This window comes from Tupaia chinensis, unplaced genomic scaffold (assembly GCF_000334495.1).
Source record: "Tupaia chinensis unplaced genomic scaffold, TupChi_1.0 Scaffold144602_1, whole genome shotgun sequence".
Taxonomy (NCBI): Eukaryota; Metazoa; Chordata; class Mammalia; order Scandentia; family Tupaiidae; genus Tupaia; species Tupaia belangeri.
The window spans coordinates 1,549,455-1,566,722 of record NW_006204462.1 but is presented as its reverse complement, the minus strand read 5'-3'; the positions used below and the strand labels follow the sequence as shown (position 1 = coordinate 1,566,722).

Here is a 17,268-nt window from a genome sequence, read left to right as displayed (position 1 = left end):
CGAGAGCAGCGCTGCCCACGTGACGTGCGTCCGGGCGCAGCCGGTGTCACCTCCCCGCGGCGCGGTCAGCCAGCCCGACGCAGGCCAGGCAGCGGCGCCCCGAACTCCGTCTGCCCGCAGGGACAGGCAAAGTCCACTTTGTACAGCTGTATCGGTACCGGGGCGATCCACAGGGCACCCCAGCACGGAGGGCTTCTCCGGACCGTGTGTCGTAGACGGTGCCGGGGCGATGAGCTGCCCCCCCCCCCCCTCACAGGCTGAGTGGATGCGAGCCCGCTTAGACAGGCCCAGTCCTCCAGGTCAGACCGGTGGGGTGATGGAAGAGTAGGGACTGGTCCCCCCCTGTGGACCTCAGAGGGCCCGTCAGCGCCAGGCAGACCCTGCCCCTCCTGTTGTCCCCTTGAGTTGGGAACGGTTTCCTACAGGCCAACAGTGATGTGGAGAAAAGGCCCCTCCTGGGGAGGTCAGTCCTCGGGCAGGCAGGAGGTAGGATGCCAACTGCCTTGAGAAAGCCAGACCCAGGTGCCCAGTGCGCATGGAGAGGTCTCCCTTCCGGGCAGAGCAGCTGCTCTCCACACTGGGAATGTAGGACAGACCGGCAGAGGACCACCTGGAGGGTGCGGGGCCCTGGCCCAGGAGTCTGCCCCAGCAGTGAGCTGATGAGTGGGCCGCGGGTGCCGTGCCAGGGCTGGCGCTATCTGAGTGTGGCCTGCGTGCCCTGGGAGTGGGCAGAGGCCGAGCCAGCAGGGATTGCAAAACGGTAGAGGGCCGGCCAAGCTGGGCAAGCAGACAGCTCCAGTAGGGCCTCTCCCCTCCATCAGGAGACAAGGTCCTTCCTGTGGGCAGGGACTATTTCAGACCCAGCATACCCTAGTGTGGCCCCTGAGGCTGAAGGAGCACGGTCTCTGACCAGAGCTGAGCTGGGACTGGGCTGGGGAGGTGCGGCGCCCAGCAGGAGCCCTGGGCAGGGCTGCCTGAGCCCTGGTCTGTGGCAGCAGAGCGGGGAAGTGGGAGTGGGCGGCCTCACACTTCAGTCAGTGCACACCAAGTCCCCTTACAATGCCTGGCATTGAAGTGCAGCCTAATTTCATTTAATGAAAGGAGCCCCCACCAATAAACCCAAGTACATAGCAGTGGTGAGAGAGCTGATTAACCTCCATCAAGGTGTTGCTCCGGAGTGCCCTGCCGTCCTCCTCGCATGTGGGCTCATCTGCAACTCACTTCCCTCCGTACACAGTGCACTACTGAATAATGGATTAGCCTGGGTGCTGGAAGTGGGACAGCGAGTGACGCGGGGCCTCCCCCTGAGCGGCCTGTGGTTAGCAAGGAATGAGGTGGAAGTCGGCCGCTGTGCCTGGGGTCGGAGGGAGACTGCTGTGGGGTGCGGGGCGGGCCTGGGGCGGCAGGAGGGCCTGGTATTGAGCAAGTCCCAGAGGCAGAGGCCGGGGCGCCAGGAGAGCACGTGGTGGGGACAGGCAACCACAGATTTCCACATGCTCCCCGGAGAGCTCTGCTCTGCTGTGAAGTGGACCCTTCTCCCGGCGTGAACACCAGTGTCCCTGTGTGCGTGGGCTGGCAGCAGTGTCCTCCTCGTGCAGGTTTTAGGAAATGTGGTTTATCTCCTGGAATTAATGTCTTTCAGTCACAGCCAAACCTAGGTCTTTTTCTCAATCAAGGTGTCAGAATGTTTTGTTTGTTTTTTCCTAACATTCCTTCTCTTTGAATGAAAATGATTACAAAATTATTCTAAATAAAAATAGCCACCATGAGAACCCGGAAGTGATCACTCTCTTGCCAGATCAGACTGGAGAATGCGGACGACCGTCTTGAAGCTGCTGAGCCGGTTTATATTTAGGAGTGACGCCGGCCACCCGTTCGCACCTGTCAGGCTTGGGCACACTGTTGTACTGGGGCCCTCTGCCCCTCTCTTGGAGCCGACTGACACTCCCACACAAGGTCGTGCTTCATGGGGACAGGCAGATGGGTGCTCCCACGGATCGCACAGCCTCAACCTGGAGAAGGCCTGGGGCACCTGGACCCCAGGGCATCCCCCCCACCCCCCGCCAAGGGCGTGAGCGCTGGGGGAGCTGGTGTCGCAGGGCTCACGTCTCCAGAAGCTCCAGGGCTGCTGTTACCTGCAGCCTTGACTCCTGCAAGTTCTCTGCATGAGCCTGGCGCTTCTTTCATTTGTATTGTTTTTCTTTTTTTTTTTTTGTATGTGAGATTTTTGTTATAGGGCACATGCACTCACCAGAGAGACAGAGAGGAAGACAGGAAGTGAGAAGTCACCCCCTGGGAGAATGGCCATACCACAATCCATTCTCCTCCCGGGATCTTGGGCACACGTGCACACGGCGTGAGCCTGGCGTGAGTTTGAAGCCACTGGGCCTGGGACTTGTTCTGCAGTTGGCCACGTGGAAGTCCAGCAACATGACTGCTATGCCATCTGCGGACCCCGTTTATTACCTTTAGAGATGATAAAGGAAGAATACAGAAAAGCATGGAGGTGAAAATGGGATCAGCACTGCCCACTGTGCCCTCCAGCACTTACTGCCAGGACAGGGACGCTCCATTCTCAGTCACAGTGGGCTGCTTAACATCGCCACTTGTGATGCACAACTGCTTCTCATTTTGAGTGTGTTTTTTTTAGTAGCTGTGTAATGTTCTTTCATGTGCAAAGATTATAAATACTATTGTATTGTGAGACACTTAGATTTTTTTCCCTAAATTGTATTTATTGTAAATGTACCTTTTTTTAAGTTCACTTACTTTGAGAGAGAGGTGCTCTCCACAAGGTCTCCCCACAACTCCTAGCCCTCCAAGCCAGACGGGTCACAGGCACCCACGCCCAACACGCACAGACTGACTGGGGCGTGAACCCAGGATATTCCGAGGGGGCCCGAGCAGCACAGCACTCTGCGCCGAGTCAGCCTTTCGTAAACAGGCTTGAGAAGTATCTCACGCTGAAATCTGGTCCACGTCCAAGTCACATCCTGTAGCCCTATCTCCCACAAAGTGCAGACGTTCTTCAAGTGCCGTCAGGTAGCCGAATTGCTTTTAGAAAGGTTAACCTTGGGTATTCATTCCTACTCCTGGGAAAATGCAAGCTAAATCATTCTAAAAAAGTCTTGGTTTGTGGACTTCGAGTAAATTATACCCCATCTTACCACACACCATAGGGGAGTTTTCACTAGTGAGTCACTCCATGCCGGGTGAGGACAGACACGGCTAGTGCGTTAGCTTCGAGTCTCCAAGCACAGGCACTGTGCGAGGCACGGGACTCCGTGGCCCTGTTGTTGATTTAAACGGTGTTAAGTGGTGGCTGGTTGGGCAGAGATAGAGAGGCTGGGAGTGTGGGGGCTCAGGAAGCACCAGGCAGTACCTGGTGTGCACACCCGTGTTCTCTGCTCAGCCTTTTCCTGCTGGTGGCTGACGTGGCCGTGAACTGCACTGACATGGTGGCACTGTGAAGACCAGGGGCCGCGTGTAGCCAGGCCACAGAACCTCACTGTAGGTGGCCAGTGTTTGGGGAGGAACGGACGTGTCTGCTGCCTTTAGGAGAGAGACCACCAGCTGCTGCATCCTCACACTTTGGGGCCAGAGGCTTCTGGTGCCGGTGATCGGGGTACTGTTGGTCCTCCGGGTTTCCTGTGCAGTCCTGTTCCACTGGTTCCATGCTGATATTTATGTTTGTTTAGTTTGCCAGAGGGCCTGTGCTCTCACTGGAGAGGGGGAGATGGGGAGGGAGGGGACTGGGAGACCACGGGGCATGGTCACCTGCAATCCCCTCACTGCTCTCGCCCCTTTGGGATTTGGGGCACCTATGCACATGTGCCTGGTGAACGTTTCAAGCCCCTGGGCAAGGATCGAACCACAGCGTTAGCTCCAGGGGACCCAGATCCAGCACTCAACCGTCAGGCCATGGGCTGGACCACACCCTGATGTCTCACTGCTGCCTGGCGTGCCCTTAGGAACATGTGACGACATACACTCGTAGTTCGAGAGGCCAGGGAGGTCAGCTTGGTATGTTCGTGTACTGGCCCTGACGTCCACCTCTGCGCTCCCAGCAGCCCTGGGAGCTAGACCATTTTAATAAGGTCTTGGGTTGTGGACTTCGGGCAAGTTATAGCTCATCTTACCAGAAGCCATAAGGGAATTTTCACTAGTGAGTAAGACTCTGTGCTGGGTGAGGACGGACATGGCTCCCACACTCCAGGTTCTCCGAGTGCTCCTCTTTGTCCTTGAAACATGGAGGCAGAAGCTGGCAGACCACAACCTGCAGAGATTTACGACTTAAAGACTGCGTTCTTCCCTCCCACAGCCCTGGCAGGATTCCTCTGCACACGGCCTCTGTGCGGTCAGACCGAGCAGGCCCCGAGGAAGTCACGGTGTGGAGAGTGCTCCTCCCAGGAGGCTCGGCTACGAGAGCAGTGCACCTTGGCGTGGGAGGACAATAGCCCCTCTGTTAGGAAGGCTATCGAGTGTGTAATAAAATCACACTTGCCCAGAAACAGCAGTCCAGCTGTCTGTTCGTAGCGCACTTGGTAAACAGCCAAGCTGTAGCAACACAAAACCAATTGTTCCCATAACTGCTGACGGCCACGATGAAAACAGACTGAGTGCAGACCTCGGCACCATTCCCACTTTCCCTCCGGGAACTCCTTGCTTGCCTTCCGTGCAAAGTGCCCCAGTGTGGCTCCCTCCTGCTCTCGGGCGGTCCCTCACTCTGGAAGTGCAGGGACAGACCCTGTCTCGCGTGGCCCCCCTCCTGCTAGCGGGACAGGCCCTGTCTTCTTCAGCCTGACCCTCGCCCCTTCTCCTTCTTTCTCCTGTCTTAATAGTGCTCCTTTATAAAATCGAGAACTTTCTCTCTCCCAAGACTGGTACATAGCCTTTCTGTCCGTCGCTATCACGCTCTAAGTCGGCCTTACCCATCAGCTTTCAGAGACCACCCTGAGACCAGATCTGTCCTGCAGGAGCTGAGGCAGCTCCTGGTTTAGTTGCCATGAACACTGCCGAGGACAGATGGGAGGAAGGCGCAGTTGCTGTGGAGAGCGGCTGTGTACGTCTGCCTGAGTTCGGCCCCAGGTCCAGGAGGGAGTGCTGGCTCTGCCATGGGGACCGGGGGACTCGGGGCAGCACTGGCTGCTGTGTGTCTGCGCCTTGGCCTGTGAGGGGCACCTGCCTGGGCTTTTCCCTAGAATGTCCCTAATGCCATGTGACCAGTAGGACTCACCCCACAAAGCCCACATTCCTGATTATTCCAGAGACAGAACTGGGATCCGTGGCCTCACTGATGAAGGCCGGCACGTGGCTGCACGGTGATTCGTGCGGCCCAGGGATTTGGGGTGCAGACCTGGGCCTCAGCACTGAGGACACTGCCTGCCACTGCTGCGGCTGCTCTTGCAGGGCTGGGGTGTTTTCCCTGTGCTGCTGCCAGGCGGGGTTCATGCTCCCCAGCTGAGCCTCTCATCCACCTGTGAAACAGCAGGCTGCCACTCACAGGCCTGGGAGCGCCACCCCTTCTGGGCTGGCTCCATCTATAACCCCAAGCAGCAAAGCCGACCACTCCCACTCTCACACAGTTGTTCCCCACCACAGGCTCATCGGAGGCAGTTTCTTAGCTGCTAGCGCTACCTTGGGCAAAGAGCAAAGGACGATGGGGAGGACAGAGGTGAGGTGTGCGGGTGCTCGTAGAGTACCTCTGTGTCTGCTGACACAGCTGCGAGCTGCCGGGTACGTGTCGGACACTCTGGTGCACCACCAGTTTGCAGAGTACCCCTAAGTTGAAGGTAGAGGAACAGAAAGTGCTAAGATGTGGCTTATATGAAAAATGGGAAAGGGATAGTCCTAAAGATTCCGAAGAGGAGCAGACTTCTGAACTAGGGTTACCACAGGAAATGAAAGGAACATGTCAAAGGTGCCTTTGATTTTAAAAGGAGGTGGCTTTGCATGACAAAAACCATGCATGAGGAAAAGTCAGGGAGATGAGACAAAAAGAGAAGAGGTGGCAAGAGACGCAATCCCGAATTAAAGTCCATCTGAAGTGGAATCAGAGCTGACAACATGGAGAGTGGGGTCCCCAATCTGGGGCTCACCTCGAGAGACCTCCTGGGATGCACAGAAGAGCAGAGCCAGAGGTGACAAGAGAAAGTGGTTGTGAGAAAAAGCCGCCATGCCGATGAAAATGGGGATCCAGTCTGATAATAATGGTGCTACGAACAAAGAAACGAGAGCCACAGAAACGGTGGTAAAGCTTGCCCAGTCTCCAGGCTGGGCAGAGGCCCGAGTGCAGCCACGGCTGAGCTTCTGTGGGCACAGTCGATTTAAACGGACGCACTTGGGCGCACACTGACAGCACTCCAGCTATGAAGACAAAAACAGTGCCACAGCGTCCGGGCAGGAGATGGTGTCTGAAGGATGGAAGGACCGACGCCGGACGGGCTGTTGTTAGCTGAGGCTCACAGAGCAGGAGCGTTTGGGAAAGTCTGAGCCAGGCCGACTCACTCCAACACGTCCCACGTCAGAAAATGAAGCCATGCCAGTGACTAGGACTCGAAGAGCACCACTCCCTCTGACGCTCCGTGAGGTCGAGCCCTCGACAGGGCTGCAGGGTCACACACTGAAGCCGCATAGAGCACCTCGCACTTCTCTGTGTGTGAGCACCGGGACTCTGTCCCCTGGTCCGGCAGCAGGGGTGCACTTCCTGCCGAGGAGAGGCCTCCCTCCCAGTGACCCCACTGCACCGCCCAGCTAACGGTGGCCCTGCTGCCCGTCTTGCTAGTGGGAACGTGTGTGGGCGTGGCGTGTGTGCAGGGGACTGTGCCGAGGATTTCTCCTCCATCCTCCCCGCCCCCGGGCGTACATAGTGAAAACCGCAGACTTCGAGAGTGGGAAGTGCCGAGCCAGTGCCGAACCGAGTGAGCGCCGAGCGCGGAACAGCCCGGAGCGCTCAGTTTGTAGAGGACTGAGACCAGCATTGCCAGCTCACAGTCGGCGGCCCTGTCGAAGCAAGCCTGTGGGCTCCTGGTTCTCTGCTTCTGCTGCCAGGCTGGCTGGAGGGCGAGATCTGTCAACGGGCCCAAGCAAGTCCATCTCCACTGCAGTGAGAGACTTGGGCGCCAGTGCCTGAAGCCCACAGGGTGGCCCCACACCAAGCCAGTGCCCTGGTCAGGAGCCCAGGGAGTGCCACGAACTCGAAGCAACCGGAAACTCGGCCTTCATCACAGGGAGTCCAAGGACACAGGAGACCTGCCTCCAGCCAATTCTTCAAAGTCATGCTTCCCTAAGAAGTACTTCCATTCTGAGCCAGCAGGGGTTGGGGGTGTCAACACCCTGTGAGCTCAGGGAAGAGGTCCGCAGCGCCCCTGCAAGCTGTACAGCTCCCGCCTGGGCCCGCAGCACCCCTGCAGGCCCCATAGCTCCCACAGGGTACTCGAGGAGCCAGAGTGCATTCAGGTTGCAAAGGAAGAAGCCTCAGCCAGCTAGTTAGCACAGCAGGGGAGGGAGGAGCCACCGTGCCCAGGGAGCAACTGCACAGGGTGTGGCCACAGCCACCCACCCAGCATGAAGGAGGGGCTCCCAGGAGGGCCCCGGGGCAGCCGGCCAGGGGGACGGCCCAGCCTGGCCCCTGGCTCCTAGCTCCCGCCCGCCTGTGGAGGAGAATGTCCCGCCATGAGCTGTGTCACCGCTCCATGCCGCCTGTGTTTCCAAGAGGGAGGACAGAAACCGGCAGCTCCGCTGTCTGCTGGGAGGTCCTGTAGGAAGGCGCGAGAGAGCCCAGCACTTGAAGCCTGCTGGGGCGGGACGCTGTGCCCTGGGGCGCTCCCTCTCTCAGCCCTTCCAGGGTCATCGGTGGCCTCGCAGCCCCACCCCCAGCAGGGAGGCCTGAGAACAGGCTCCTCTGGAACCAGGCAAGGAGGCCCACGCCGCAAGGTGACAACCTTGTGCACGATTGATACTTGCAGGCGTGGAGCAGCTCGGAGGCCAGCATGGGCCGCCTCAGTGACCGAGGCCACAGGTCCCCACCGTCTGCCCGACTGGTGGAGCTCAGCACGGGGACTGGTGGTGCTGGGCACGCACCGTCGTATTTACGCCAGTGTCCCTGCAGATGGGTGTTGCATTAGCACCTCGATCAGTGAGAAAACTGAGCCTCGGCAAATCACACGGCAGCAAACGGCAGTCTTGATTCAGAGTAGGTGCTGCCCAAGGCTGAGGCCGAGTCCAGGTGACTCACAGACGCCGACCTCTGACCTTGCTCGCCTGCCTGTGAACTGAACGTCAGGGCCTCCACCGAGGCCCCAGCAGGACCAGTTTTGGGCTTTGCAAACACAGCCCCTAATCCAGCGTGACTTCCAGGACAAGCAGCTCATTCAGGTGGGCTGCAAGAAGAGGGTGATTGGGTTACTGAGGCTGGCGAGAGGCTGATGCCCGTGCGATGGGCAGAGGTGTAGAAGGAAGCCCAGGGCTGGTGATGGGTGGGGATTGGACGTCACGCCGCACAGGCCTGAGCCCCTGCTGCCCCAGGGGCTCGACAGCAATGCACCTCGGCTGTCTCTGGAAGCTGCCCTGGTCACAGATCTGTCCCGGGAGCCACTACAGTTCGTTCCTGGGGTTCCTCGGACACTAGCACCATGCCAAAACAATAAATTGTGACTAGTGTTTAAAGCAAGCGGCCTGGAGTGGAGGAAACCGAGCGGCTCTGGCAAGCAGAGGGAAGGCAGGCGTTCTCTGTGCGGGCGAGTCCTGCTTCAACCTGACGGACATTGCCCGGCACCAGGGCTGCGCTGCCTGGGTTGTGACTGTCACCGTGTAGCTGCTTTCTGCTTCACATCCAGACTGAATGGTTTCATTAGAACCCTCTGTTAGTGAAAGTCCTTCTGGAGAAGAGTACCTTAACCTGGTGTCTTAGTTTTTTGTTCCCCCCTCAGAAACAAAGGTCGTGCTGCAGACATGTTTTTGCCAGCAGCAGGTGGCATGAGCAGTGGGGCACGCAGGGAGCTGATACCTTCCCTGTGGCTCGCATGGGCAACACAGGCTTCCAGTTAAAACTGAGGTTCAGAAAGTTCATTTGAGTCCCCCTTGTGAGAACGTATGTGCAGGTTCCTGTCTGGCATTTGTCACGGCCACACAACCTGAATACCACTCTGAGCGGGAGCCCGGAGCTGGGCCGACCTGCCTGGCTGCCAGGGCATGGCCGGAGTCCGAGGTCTGAGCGGAGACAGGGTATCCTGACCAGCAAAAGCCTCCTCCCCGGAGCAACAAGCAAACACAACAGGTGTCTTCCTCCAGACCCACTCTAAGCTCTGACGTGTTACTAAGATGTAAGAAAAGTGTGTCACCCACTGCCATTCACCTACAGTGACAAAACACGAGCCCTCTCACGTGACCGCACAATCACTGCTATCTCCCCTGCCCGTGGTCCCTCAGTGACTTCTCGCGTGCGAGGGGAGTGAATGGATCTACCAGGTTAGAGCAAACCGAGCCCATGGTCAAAACAGCCTACGTCAAGATCAAACGGCGGGTCCAAATTAAAGCTATTTTCCCTTTGGTGGGATGGTCTGACCAGCCTTCTGCCTCCCAGGAGCGGGAGCAGGAGCGATAAGAGGAAAAGTGCATCGGCTTTGCCGTCCTCCACTTCTCGCAAGACCTAGAGGCTCGGAAAGGCAGAGCTGGAGGGGAGCCACAGCCTCGGTCGTCCTCGCCATCAGCTCGGCCGCTTCTGCGGAAGGAAGCCTTCGCTCTTCTTGGGGCGCAGAATCTGTTCTCCTTTTCTCCCTCCTTTTTGGAGTTAAACACATATGCTGCACACACACACACACACACATGCATGCCGTGTGTTTTTTCAAGGTGCTGGGTCCAGGACTCAAACTGGGCTTGGGCCTTGCAGGATAGAGTCCCTAACCACTCTGTCACTCGCTATACTTGCTCAATTGTCCATGTGGGGACAGCAGGGCCTTCCCACTTGTTTTATTTATTTATTTTTAAAAATTATTTATTTAACTCTATTTATTTATTTTTAGTTGGACCAGAGAGAGAGAGCATGAGAGGGACAGTGAGAGGGAAAGTGTGAAACCAAGCTGCCAGGTCCAGGACCTGAACCATGGTCAGCCAGGTGGGAGTCCAGCGCCTCAACCACCACGCCACCTGCTGTCCCACCTGCTTTGTGTCTTAAGTCAGGTTGGCTGCAGCTGCGGTGTGTCCCGGGTTCTGGGATGGCCGGCCCCCCACAGTGGAGGTCAATCTGTTTCTGTCAGGGCCACGCGGTCCAGGTGGCGTGTTCCTCCCACAGTCTGCCACACGTGGTTGGCTCTCCGTGGGGAGAGGGGCAGACGTGGGCTTGGTACCGGCAGCACACCTTGTCTTTGAAGTCCGGGCCCAGGAGTCCTGGAAGGGCCGAGATCAGCTGGAGCAGGAGGCAGGACGGTGTCCCCAGGTGCTCCCCCTCAGCGGCTCCAACACTGGAGGAGGAGGGACAGGGCGCTGGAGCAGGACGCAGGATGCAGGACACAGTGCTGGGCTTCCCCACGGTCCCCTGTGCCGTCCCTCAGCACTCCCACCAGCCGCGAGGCTGCTCGGCTCTGTCCTTGCCTTCCTTCCAGACCCAGGCCAAGGGAGTGCCTACCAGGACAGGTGACACAGAGGGGCAGGCAGGGCTGTGAGGGGCCTTCCAAGGGGCGGGCTGGTGGGGCTGTGCGGGGCCTTCCAGGGCTACGTCTGCCCTCCTGTCTCCTAGCTGAGCTCAGGCTGCCAGTGGGGCTGCAGTCCTCACCCTCATGGATGGCGGGCCACTGGGCATCATCGCAGCCACCCTGGGGCAGGCGCGGGAAGTGTGAGCACAGGTGTTCGAGAATGGCATGGGCCAGGGCAAATGCTGTTCAGGGCTGAGTAAGAGGAAGCCAGAGAAGTGGCCCCTGAGTTGGACGGGGAGGCCTTCATGTCAGCGAGTCGCTGTCGGGGCTGGCAGTGCTCACCTTTGCCCTCCGAGCTGGCCGCAGTGTCTCACTCACCAGGCTGCCCGGAGAAGGCGGGAAGGAAGCCATGCTTCTGCACCCGACGCGGCGCGGACGGAAGCTGCCCAGACTGGGTGGGCCCGCCTCGGTCTGCCCAGCCTCTGGAGGGGGAGCACGCCCTGGCTGGACAGACTGTGCCCCTGCTGCCTCGGCCGCGGTCGGTTTGGGCTCTCCAAGTGGCAGGAGCCTTGAGTCTGCACTTGAGGAAATTCTTTCTCTGAGCCGCATTTTCTCCCGGCCAGCTACCCTCCCCAGACCTAACCCTTTGCTTGTGGGGAGGGATCCGTATGGGGTTTGCCTGGGGGACACGGTGTGGTCATCGCTGGTGGTACTCGCCTTCCTGGAGAAGGAAGTGAGAAGCTCAGTGGGGGCAATAAAGAGGCGTCTGGCCTTTGTCCCTGGTCCCATCACAGAGCCCCCAGGCCCGAGGGACCAGAGCAGTGGACACACCTGGCTTCTGCTGTGAGGTCACTTGAGGTCCTGACAGCCAGACTCCACCCGAGGCTGGAAGACTATGGAGACAAGAGCAGTGATCTGAGCTGGTCAGCACAGCTGCAGCCCAGCCAGCCAGGCCTCCACGCCCGCCAGAAGGGCTCCAGGCCCTGCTGTCACGGGCACGGTCCAGGTTGTCGGCGTGTTACCTGCCTGGCGGCAGGGCTCTGCGTGGACCCTGCGCTGAGCCTCCCCATGACCCTCGCCACCACCGGCCGGGCCAGTGCTTCCTTCACAGTGAGCAGCGTGAGAAGAATACCTTCCTGAGTTCTGAGTTGTTCTAGCAAATTCTGAAAACAGTGGTGGGGGTGGGGGTATGCAAACCCTCGCACATGCGTCCTATCAGACACCATGAGGAGGCCTGGGAGCCCAGGAGTTCTGACCGACATAGGAGGGGTTCTGCAGCCCTCAGGGGCTGGGCTGGTCTGCCCAGCGGGGTTCCTAAGAACAGGATCAATCCACTCTGTCTGGGACAGCAGAGCTCTGATACACGATGCGCCCGGTCTCAGGGCGGGCCCTGTTAGCTCACATGTGAGAACCCTGACCAGCTCGTGGAAACCCTCGTACTGTCCTTGGGTCCTGCCTGGTGGGCAGGCGGCAGCGTGATGCTCTGCACTGCTGGAGCCTCGGGAAGACTGAGCTTGGGGCCCGAACCCCAGGCCCTCACCAGGTGCACACAGGCACACCTGCCGTCCTGGCCGGTGGGAAGCCGAGACGCTGCAGCAAGGCCCTGCCGGGGGCTCTGCCATGCTCTGTCTCTCCTGCACTCTCTCTCATGAAAGAAACTGAATAAATAAACTTGAAAAAGGGCTGGGATGAAGTCAGCACATCTCTCTGGGTGTGACTTGATGAGAACATCAGGGCACCCAGGTGGTTAATAATTACCGATGACCAGCACCGATACCATGCACTGCCGGCAGGCTCTGTCCTAAGCGCTGGTCTGTCACTCGGGGTCAGGCCGAGAGGTTGGCCAGCACAGCCCCAACCTTGTCTCCCTGCCAGCCAGTCCTCCTGAGCCACCTGGCACCGCCCCACGGGCATGTGTGCTGCCACGTGGAGCAAGGCCCCGGCAGCCCTGCGACAGCGTGAGAGCTCAGCCCTCACCTCCACAAGCGTGTCAGGGCGCAGCAGCTCCACCAGGACCCAGGAACAGGCAATGGCCTCCCCTTGTCCCCTCCGGGACACGAGGCAGCTCCACCGAGCGTGTCAGGGTGAGCATGTCAGGGCGAGCGTGTCAGGGCGCAGCAGCTCCACCAGGACCCAGGAACAGGCAATGGCCTCCCCTTGTCCCCTCCGGGACACGAGTGTGTCAGGGTGAGCGTGTCAGGGTGAGCATGTCAGGGCGAGCGTGTCAGGGCGCAGCAGCTCCACTAGGACCCAGGAACAAACCAAGCAAAGGCCTCCCCTCGGCCCCTCTGGGACACAGGTGTGTCAGGGCGAGCGTGTCAGGGCGCAGCAGTTCCACCAGGACCCAGGAACTGGGTGCAGCCTCCCTGGGCCACTCTGGACTCAAGGCCGACTATTCGCAGCCCTGGCCCTGGGTGGCTCAGGCTGGGGGCTGCTGCCTTGGTCATCCCATTTGTAAACATCTCATCACAGTGAGACTTAGAAGATTGTGGTCAACCTAAACCTAGATTCTTTGCCCACACAAATCATCAAGCCTGTGTCCTCCGTTCTACATTTGTGCGGTGGTCCAGTTGCCTGAATATCAGGAGGTATACTCAGCCCGGCTGACGGGCTCTGGGAGACTCAGTGGACATTTCGATTCGTCGGAAGCACGTTGAACTTTGGTCCGTGTTTGCCAGTTGGGTATCTCAGACCTTACCGTGCGATCTGAATGGTGAGGCCCTGGACAAAGACTTGACGGCATTCTGGGCATTTCCTTCCAACTCCAGAGCTGTGCTCGCCACGGGCGTCTCCAGACACACGTGCTTGGAGCAGCTGCAGGTGGCCAGCCCAAGTCAGGTGTGTTGTGTGTGAGGCCCACAGCGGTGTCATGACCAAGCATAAGAAGTGTAAAATATTACATTAGTAACTTTACAAATATCGATTACATGTCAAAATACTAACATTTATATTATAGTGGGTTAAATACAAGGTACTCCGCTCTTGCCTTCGGCTTGCTGAGTGTGGCTGGGGGGAGCGTGGCATCCCACCTGCGGCTGGTGTGGTGTCTGTATGCAGCCCTGCTCCAGAGACTGGCCGCTCCCTGGACACCTGGGTAATTGGAGCTAGCTGGGGTGGGCTGGCGCTGACACGCTGTCCTCCCGACCTCCTGCAGGGCAGAGGTGTGGGACGCACACCTTGGTCTCCTCCGACAGGCTGTCCTTCCATACTGGCACAGGGAAGCCAGGCAGCGGCTGCTCGGGGTCCATGTGGCGAGAACAGGGCCAATGGGAGCCAAGGAAGGGCCACTGGGCCCAAGGCTTTTGGTGCAGGGCAGTCGGACCTGCTCCCACATCTGGCTCCTGCGCAGGTGTCGAAGCCCAGCCCGGGAAGCTGGGAGGGAGGCAGAAAAGGCTTCTTTAGAAACCGACACTTAAGGCCAGCAGGTGGGGTGGCTGTCGGGGCCCTGACTCCCATGTGGTCAACGGCGGCGTGAGTGTCAGACCTGGCGGCTTGAAACACATGCCAGGCGCATGTACATGCTTGCCCAAAATCCTGAGAGGAGATTGGAGGAAAGGGGATTGCAGCGTGCCTCCCCCCGAGGGTGATTTCTCACTTTCTCTCTGTGTCTGGCGAGCACATGTGTGCTATACCAAAATCTCTCTAGAAATAAAATAAGCCGGTCAGCGGCTGCTCGGGGTCCATGTGGCGAGAACAGGGCCAATGGGAGCCAAGGAAGGGCCACTGGGCCCAAGGCTTTTGGTGCAGGGCAGTCGGACCTGCTCCCACATCTGGCTCCTGCGCAGGTGTCGAAGCCCAGCCCGGGAAGCTGGGAGGGAGGCAGAAAAGGCTTCTTTAGAAACCGACACTTAAGGCCAGCAGGTGGGGTGGCTGTCGGGGCCCTGACTCCCATGTGGTCAACGGCGGCGTGAGTGTCAGACCTGGCGGCTTGAAACACATGCCAGGCGCATGTACATGCTTGCCCAAAATCCTGAGAGGAGATTGGAGGAAAGGGGATTGCAGCGTGCCTCCCCCCGAGGGTGATTTCTCACTTTCTCTCTGTGTCTGGCGAGCACATGTGTGCTATACCAAAATCTCTCTAGAAATAAAATAAAAACAGGCATCCCACAGTCCTTTTATTTTAAAGTAACATATTTTTTGTGAAAAGGATAAAGGGGCGGCCAACCAAACGCGCAGCAGGTGGAGGAGAGCAGCCGCTCAGGAGGGCTGCACCTCTGGTGGCCGCCCTAGCTCCAGGCCCCTGGCGGCTGCCCTTGGCCCCCTCCCCTTCCAGAGCCGGGAAGGACCCCGGGAGCCCTTGGCCACCATGCTTCCTCTCCCTGGTGGTCTCCCACGCAGGAGGCAACTTCAGCCCCCTGCGGGTCTCTGAGCGGGCTGGGCTCGCGTGCTCTGGGGTGACATTCCCCTAAGGACTGGTGGGTCCTTGCCTGTGCCCATGAGGCCTCAGTCCCCACGACGTCCAGTGACCTGGCCATGAGCAGAGGCCTGACTCACATGGGACCTGCATTTTGTTGCCACTGAGTAGGTGGTTTTCTCTGGAGTCCCCAGGCTCCCCAGAGAAAGCTGAGCCAGGGTGGCAGGTCCAGCTGTCTCTGCAGTTCCTCCTCCCAGTGCGTTCTGAGCCCAGGCCCCAGGGCTGGTCCTGGATTCTCACCGTGCACAGAACCTTCAGTTCTGGCAGGACCAGACGTTCCCTGAGGGGCGCTCTGTGGTCTCTGCGCGGCTGTGCCCCGCGGTGGCCTTGGGGTTGCTCTGAGTTTCACAATGTCTGTCTTTGAACTGGGCAAGCTGCAGCCTGGCTCCTCTGGCTTTGGACCCACTTCCAGACTAGGCTCGGCCTTGGCCCTGAGCCCCGACTTGGCTCTAGCACGGCTGAGCAGTCTGAGGCTCACCCCCTAGGGCCCTGCCGCCCTGAACTGCCTGCTGGGAAAGCCCAGCAGCCCTCCAGGATTTACACTTGGCCCAGTGAAGGCCCAAGGACAGACCTGGGCCTGTCTTGAGGAGGCTTCGCGACAGTCTGCTGCTCTCCATTCTTTTCTAAAAGCTTATCTCTTCCATCAGAGAGAAACAGGGACAAGAGACAGCACCCCCAAAGTGTATTCATGCCACGGCTCTCCAAGCCTCAGGCAGCCTGTTGTGGGTGTGTCCGGAGACCCTAGGGCAGGGACAGGGCCCTCTGTGTGCCCAGAGTCATGGAGTGCCATGCAGCTGCTGCACCACCTCTGCCCACTCTGTGCCTGCCCTGCCCTCCCTTCCTGGAAATGCTCGTTTCATGAAAGCTGAACTTAATGCTCAAGTTCGAGCCCATGGAGGTTTCTCAGGAACCATGAATTTAGGGAGTGGATTTTTTTTTTTTTTTTAGAGAGGTTTTCGCTATAGGGCATGTGCACTCGCCAGACAGACAGAGACAGAGAGACAGAAAGCGAGAAACCACCCCCAGGGGGGATGGTCACGCCGCAATCCCTTCTCCTCCATTCTCTTCTCGGGATCTTGGGCACGCACGCACACGCGCCCGGTGTGAGTTTTAAGCCACCGGGTCCGGGACACGAACCACGGTCAACTACATGGGAGTCCAGCGACATAGCGATTACGCTAACTGCTGGTTCCCGGATTTTTTTTTTTTTTTTGAGAGGTTTTCGCTAGAGGGCACGTGCACTCGCCAGACAGAGAGAGACAGAGAGACAGAAAGCGAGAAATCACCCCCCAGGGGGGATGGCCACGCCACAATCCCTTCTCCTCTATTCTCCTCTCAGGATCTTGGGCACGCATGCACATGCACCCGGCATGAGTTTAAGCCGCCAGGTCCAGGACTTGAACCGCGGTCGACTATGTGGGAGTCCAGCGACATAGCCATTACGCTAACTGCTGATCCCTAGGCAGTGGATTATTAAGGAGGAAAAATTGCTGCGAGAATTTTGTTTTAGCTAAACAGACATCGAGAATTCAGGAGCATCAGGACTCACGCGGGGTGGGCACCGCCATGCCCTTTCAGTTACCGGTGTCATGGGCACCACGGAGCCGAGAGCAGAGCAGAGCCTAGACGGGAAGATGTTGCGAAGGCCCTGCACCCCGGGCCGTCTGGCGGAACGGCGGGCCATGGACACTGCCAGCACAGGACATGCCCGCACTTCGCGCCCCACAGACCCCAGCGCCCGTCCGCCCTGAGACCCTCCCTCTGGCTGGTCACCATCACACCCGCCTTGTTCTAGGGCCTCCGACTGCACATGCCCGGCAGCTGTGCACATTCCCGGCCTCTGTGTGCATTTTGTCTTTTTTAAAAGTAAATCTGTCTTGCAGAGAAAATGTCTCACATCCCTGCCACCGAAGGAGGAAGAATCCACTGTTTCCTTAAGCACTCATGGTGGGTGGTGTGTGTCCCCAGTCCGATGCCACACCTCGCCGTACCTTGAATGCGATTGCACTGGAGACAAGGCTCTAAAGGGGCAGGGCGTGTGGTGGGTCCTACGTGTGGCCTCGACCCTAACAGTGTCCCCGTGAGAAGGGATTAGGACACAGATGGGCACGATGGCCCTTTGAAGACACAGCGCGGCCTCAGGACGCAGACCTGGCCGCTCTCCCTGTCCCGGCCTTTGGGCTCCAGCATGGCTGCGTCCACGGCTGTGTGTCAGTCGCCGGG

General features: G+C 58.7%; 1 long non-coding RNA gene across 1 annotated transcript; it reads right to left on the bottom strand.

Annotated features, from left to right (window-relative positions):
* Positions 1 to 11,290: 11,290 nt before the first annotated feature.
* Positions 11,291 to 12,250, bottom strand: LOC114005827 (uncharacterized). The gene is made up of 3 exons (XR_003547630.1): positions 12,172 to 12,250; positions 11,463 to 11,524; positions 11,291 to 11,352 (listed from the first exon to the last, which is right to left on the bottom strand). It is a non-coding gene; the product is annotated as an uncharacterized LOC114005827 (long non-coding RNA).
* Between the last annotated feature and the right edge of the window lie 5,018 nt (positions 12,251 to 17,268).